The sequence below is a fragment of the Nannospalax galili genome, unplaced genomic scaffold (assembly GCF_000622305.1).
Source record: "Nannospalax galili isolate Female #2095 unplaced genomic scaffold, S.galili_v1.0 scaffold641, whole genome shotgun sequence".
In the NCBI taxonomy this organism is placed as follows: domain Eukaryota; kingdom Metazoa; phylum Chordata; class Mammalia; order Rodentia; family Spalacidae; genus Nannospalax; species Nannospalax galili.
In genome coordinates, this window is record NW_008345311.1 from 49,806 (window position 1) to 56,631 (window position 6,826).

Genomic DNA, 6,826 nt, shown 5'->3' on the forward strand with positions numbered 1-6,826 from the left:
TAATTTCCCAAAAGAGATAAGCAACTGTGCATAGTTTCTTTTCAGGTAACAGAAAGAACCTAGCTGGGTTTGGAGTATTGTAGCAGTGTGTGAAGTAGAAGAAAATGTTTCTTAGCTGAAAAGTGCTACCTTTTTTTCCTTTTGTTAGGATCTTAACGTGAATAAATGATATTTATTTAATAAAAGTAAATAGAAACAAAGGAAATTTGATAACTACAAGAAAAAGAAATTGCATTGAAATTCCTTTATAAAATATTGTGACCTAAAATAATAAAAAAAATTAAAAGTGGGGCTGGAGAGATGGCTCAGCGGTTAAGAGCACTGATTGCTCTTACAGAGGACTTGGGTTTGATTCCCAGTACCCACATGGTGGCTAACAACCATCTGTAACTCCAGTTCCAGGGGATCCAAAGCATTCGCCTGACCTCCTTGGGCATTGCACATCATGGGTACACTTACATACATGCAGGCAATACACTCATACACATAAACTAAAAAAAAAAAATTAAAAATAAATAAAAAATATTGTGTCATCTATTTTCTTGCAATACTTCAAGTAAAAACAAGGATTACATTTGTTTTGTTTTTGAGACAGTATCTCCCTGTAACCCCAGATGACCTGGAACTCACTATGTAGATCAGCCTGGTCTTGATTTAACAGAAATATATCTGTATGTGATCCATCTGCCATTTGTGAGTACATCCATGTCTTGTAAAGCTCACAAAGGTCAGAGGAAGGCATTGGATCTCCTGGACCTGAAGTCATGGGCAGTTATTACCTGCCATGTGGATACTAGAAATTGAACCCAGGTCCTGTGGAAGAGCAGCCAGTGCTCTCGACCCCTGAGCCATCTCTCCAGGTCCCATGTATACAAGTGTTTGCCTGCATGTATTTATGTGCACCACATCTGTGCCTGGTGCTTCGGAAGCAAGAAGCAGGCATTACATCCCCTGGAACTGGAGTTATAGACAGTTGTGAGCTAGTATGTGGGTGCTGGGAACAGAACCAGGGTTCTCTGCAAGAGCAGCAAGTGCTCTTAACCACTGAACCATCTCTCCTACCCTTCACATAAGTATGTTTTAAACTTTTTGGCATGTATCTGAATTGAATTACAGATTACATTGAACTGGATGCAGTAGTATGTAAAAGTGCTCTTTTCTTCAATAGACAAGTTGATACAGCACAGAGAAGTTGTAAATAAGTTAACTGAAAATTTTCCACAGATTGCTGTTGCTATTAGAATTCACCAATGTGCATATACCTTGGTTACTGAATTTAGTGCTAGATTAAACTAAGGGATAGACTCCCAGTGATACCCATGTAGAGGACTCAGTATCCTCAGGGCCTACCCAAAAACCTTTTAAAAATGAAATGTCTTATGAGTCAAGAATCCTGGAAAAAACTTTGGCAGATAGTCTTCGCATTAATTTTTCTTCTTAAACATCATTATGATGTGTGTGTGTGTGTGTGTGTGTGAGAGAGAGAGAGAGAGAGAGAGAGAGAGAGAGAGAAAGAGAGAGAGAGTATGTGTGTGGTGTATGAGTGTGTGTGCACAGGTCTGCTTACATGTCTGTATGCATGTGGAGGCCACAGGTCAGTGTCCGCTATCTTCCTCTATTGCTCTCCACTTAATTTTTTTGAGAAAGGTTATCTCACTAAACCTAAAACTCCTCCTTTTTAGTGAGATTGGCTGGCCAACATGCCCCAAAGATCTGCCTGTCTCTTCCTCTCCAGTGCTAGGATAGGTGCATGCTGCTGTGCCCAGCTTTTTATATGGGTGCTGGAGGTTTAAGCTCAAGTCCTTATGATTGTGCTGCTGTAAGTACTTTGCCACCTGAGCAGTCTCTCAAGACCATCATTACATTTGTTTTAACTTGAAAACTTTGAAATCACTGAAAGATATTTAATTCCCCTGTTTTCTTGAAGTAGAATAAAGTTAATAGGATGCTAAGTTCTTTAAACTTGTCAAGTTCATTTTCATCTTCATCATCATTATTAAATTTGGAAGTCAGAGGCTGTCCTGAGGAGTATCTCTGTGAGTGTGAGTGTGAGTGTGTGTATGTGTGTGTGTGTATGTTTGAGACAGAGTCTCTCTATGCAGCCTAGGTCACTGTCAAATTCACTATATAACCCAAGCTGATCTCATAGTCGGAATCCTCCTGCCTCAGCCTCTTTAATAGCTGGAATGGCAGATGTGTGCCAAAATCCACAGCTAAGGATCAAATCTTTGAATCACTGTTTAATTAGTTAGAATTGAGTGGCTAATAAACAAGGAATTCTCACAGCTCTGGAAGCTCTAAGAATTCTGAGATCAGGATAATGGCATGCTTGATTCCAGTAAGGATGCTTTTCTGAGGTTGTAGCAGATTCTTTCTTTCTTATGCCTTCACATGGCAAAAAGTATACCAGGCTGGCCTCAGTCTAAGAGTTCTGCCTACCTCTGCCTCCAGATTGCTGGAATTAAAGGTGTGCACTATTATGTTCAGCTTCTCTGGAGTCTCTTATAAAGGTTAGCTAGGGTCATGCCGTTTTGTAAAGCTCCTCCATTTTGGTGGAACTGTGACAGTTCCTGAAATTAAATTCGGCTTATAGAACTAAAGTAACTTGTTTCTCTAGATTCTTGCCTTCCTTACTCTATGGACCCCCCTCCCCTCCCCGTAATGACCAGCCCAAGAAAGGAGAGATAGTTATTGACCCACTTACGTCCTTTAACTCATCACTCCTTGGTTACTTCTAGCAACGACCAAAAAGGAAACTTTTTATCCCACCTCCCTTTGTGCCCTACACATCCTGCAGCCTGTAAACAGACAATGGGCTCTAATTATTACATCAGAGACCTCTGCTTGTTTCCCTCCGAAATAAAAAAACTGTACTGTGGTGAACGAGTCACTTATCCTCATGGCATCATTATCTCCTAAAGGCCCCACCTTCTTAATACTATCATGTTGGGCATTAGGATTCCAATATATGAATTTACAGCATGTGCATGCGCTTAAGTGTGTTTGTGTGTGTGTGTGTGTGTGCGTGTGTGTGTGCGTGTGTGTGTGTTTAGGGCACAAACATGTCATCCACTGCTATTAATTGCTGCTTAATGAAATTCAGATAGTTTAGGTATAAAAGATACCTTAAGGGTTATAGAGATGGCTCAGAGATTACTACACTTGGGGAGAATCAAATTTTTGGTTTCCAGGTCAGGCAGCTCACAACCACCTTAAACTCAGCTCCATGGATCTGATGCTATCTTCTGGCCTCCATGGGAACTGCACTCACATATACAAATACCCCCTCACATATACTTAAAATTAAAAATAAAAACTTAAAAATAAGACATCGTAATAGCTAACATTGTTTTAGATTTTATTTTTATTTTTTTTGTGTGTTTTGTGCATGAGTTTAGTGCCTATGGTGGCTAAAATAGGGCATTAGTTCCCTTTCAACTGGTATTATAGATGGTTGTTAGCCACCATGTAGGTGCTGTGAACAAAACCTGGTCCTCTGGAAGAGCATCAAATGCTCTTAACCCCTGAGCCATCTCTCCAACCCCACCTTAATAGTTTTATAATTCTGAATGTGGAATGTGGATCTATAAAAGGTGAAAATCAAGAGTAGACAGTAGAAGTATAAATCTTACATATTTAAAGAGTGACCTATTTATAATTGTCTGGGGGGGGTAGTTCAGTGTTAGAGTGCTTGTCTTAGCATGTACAAAGTCATCAGTTTGTTCATTAGCACCATCCAAAAAGGGAAAGGACAAAGAAGAAAAAGAACAAAGGAAATAAAATATTTACAAGCAGGGCTGGAGAGATGGCTCAGCGGTTAAGAACACTGACTGTTCTTGCAGAAGACCCGGGTTCGAATCCCAGCACTCATATGGCAGATAACAACTGTCTGTAACTCCAGTTCTAGGGGATCCGACAGCCTCTTCTGTCCTCCACTGGCATTGCGTGACACAGGTGCACTTACTTACATGCAGGCATAACACTCATACACATAAAAATATTTACAACCAACTCTGTAAAACCTTACTATTAGATTATACCAAATCAAAAACTGTAATGGATTTAAAAAAAAAAAAAAATTGACAAAAGCAGAAGTAGTTACTCCTACTTGCCAGCAGAGGGAGACATTTTCTCATTCTGTGGCTTGGACATCTGTGTTTTGTTGTGTCTCGGTTCGTCAGCACAGAGGGGCTTTGTTGGATACTAGTGTTCTATGATACTGTTTATGCTCACAGGAGAACAAAAAGGCCTTGCTGTGAGTGCCAGACCAGCTCCCATTTCAGGGATTATTTTTCTATCACACATACATGTAAACAATACACTCATACACATAAAATAAAATAAAAATAATAAATAAAATAAAATAAAAAGAACAATAAAATTGGTAACACAGCTGTAAATATAATAAAGTGAACATCTCATTATTTAAAAATACTGTTTGACAGTTGAAACAAAAACAATAGTATGATCTAATGCAGTGTTCAATGTCTATTGTAAAATTACTTAAGGCATTTTTAAAAAGCTAGGTATGGTGGCACAATATTCTCATCCAAACACTCGGATTCTAGGAAATTCTAGCAAGGGAATTCTAAGAAATCTGGGCTATATATCAAGGGCCTCCTTCAATTTTCCCTCCTTAATTTTTAAAGGTATGTTTATATATATTTCAAGCTAGGGAAAGGGGTTGAGGATGTATTCATTTCATAGAATGTGTTTAGAAGACAGGAGGACCTGGGGTGCAGCCCTAGCACAGAAAAATAATGAGGGGCTGGTAGGAAGGATGAACTCATCTGAATGGCTGTGGGACCCTTATGGTTTTACTTAAAGGACAAATATGGTAACTATTGGTAGACTGTGAAGTTCAGCATTATACTCATTAAAGATAAATGAATATATGCAAGAGCACTTGTTAAGTCAAAATTAAATGAAAACATGCTTAAGGTGGGACTGGAGAGATGGCTCAGTGGTTAAGAGCACTGGCTCATCTTCCAGTGGATCTGGGTTCAATTCCCAGTACCACGTGGCAGCTAAGAACCCTCTACAATTCCACTTCCAGTGGATCTGACACCCTCTTCAGACCTCCGAGGGCATTTGCAACATGAGTGCATTTACATACATGCCTGCAAAACGCTCATACACATAAAAATAAAAATGAATAAAAATTGAAAAAAAGGTTCAAGTAGACCACAAACAGAAGTAAGAAAATAGGACAAAAAGATCCTGGAATTCCAGACGTAGGGGGATAAATTCAAGTTTGAGGCCAGACTGAGCTACACAGTGAGTTCTGGGCCAATCAGGGATACATGGTGAGACATTGTCTGAAAAAAAAAAAAGAGTAATCGCCAAACAAAAATTAAATAATAAAATGGACTCTATGTCTTAACCTATTGTTACTTTGTCTCTCTTTTGTCTTATTTATTTTATTTTTATTTGTAAGAGTCCTTTGCCTGAATGTGTGTAAGGGCACCATGTATGTGCAAATGCCCACTGAGGCCAGAAGGTGTTAGATCTTTTGTCACTGGAGTTACAGGCAGTCGTTGACCACAATGTTGGTGTTGGGAACTGAGCCTGGGTCTGCTGCAAGGCAGCCAGTGCTATTAACTGCTGAGCTTTCTCTCCAGCCCCAGTTCTCTTTTTCTTTTATTTTTGTTATATGTATATGTATATGGTAAATGTACAAGTTCAAGTCAGAGGTTCATGCCAGGTGTCTTCTTCAATTTTTTTCCACTTTCTAAAAATACATCATTCTGGGTCTGGAGAGATGGCTCAGGGTTAAGAGAATGGGCTGCTCTTTCAGAAGGCCCAGGTTTGAATCCCAACACCCACATGTGGACTAACAACTATCTGTAACTCCAGTTCCAGGGGATCCAACGTCCTCTTCTGACCTCCATGGGCATTGTCTGACATGGGTACACATACATGCATGCAGACAATACACTCATACACACAAAATAAAATAAAAATAATAAAATATTAAAAATAAAAATATATAATTCTTTGACAATTTCATACATTTATAAACTCTATTTTGTCTACATTCACCCCATATGCTGGTTTATCCTCTTCCCACTCTTGTTGGACCATTTCTTCCCAACAAGTCCCTCTTCTATTTTCTTCTGTTATTTTGAGACAGGGTCTCACTTTGTAGCCCTGGCTGGCATGGAACTTGCTATGTTGATCAGGGCGGTCTCAGACTCACAGAGAGATTCTCCCAGCTCTGCCTCCCAAGTGCAAGGATTAAAGGTTTATGCCATCGTGCCTGCTCCCCTTCTATTTTCATGTATTGCTTTTCTTGTGATCCTCTATATTTAACTGGGGTTTCCTCCATGACCATGAGTTGCGTTTTTTTTTTTTTTTTTAACTGGTGTATGGGCAAGTTGTTAGCGGTTACATCACTGAAGTTGCCACTCCCCCAGCAACCACTAACTGTTAATCACTCTTAAGGAACAGGTAGAACCTCATGAGCCCTTCCTCTATCCATGGCCCCATCTTGTCAGGGATTTTGCAGGAAGTCACAGGTGCTGTGAGTACAGAAGACTGTATTTCATAGAACCTTATTTTTTGAGACAGAGTCCCTCACTAAACCTACAGTTTTCATTTGGTTAGCCCTGCTGGCCAGTGACCTTTGAAGATCCAACAGTCTCCAACCCACCAGTTCTGTGGTTACTGATATACAGCTATACATGTCTTTTAAGTGGATGTTTGGGATTTTAACTCAATAAGTCATTTCCTCAGCTCTATCTATCTATCTATCTATCTATCTATCTATCTATCTATCTATCTATCTATCTATCATCTATCTATATTTATCATCTATCATCTATCT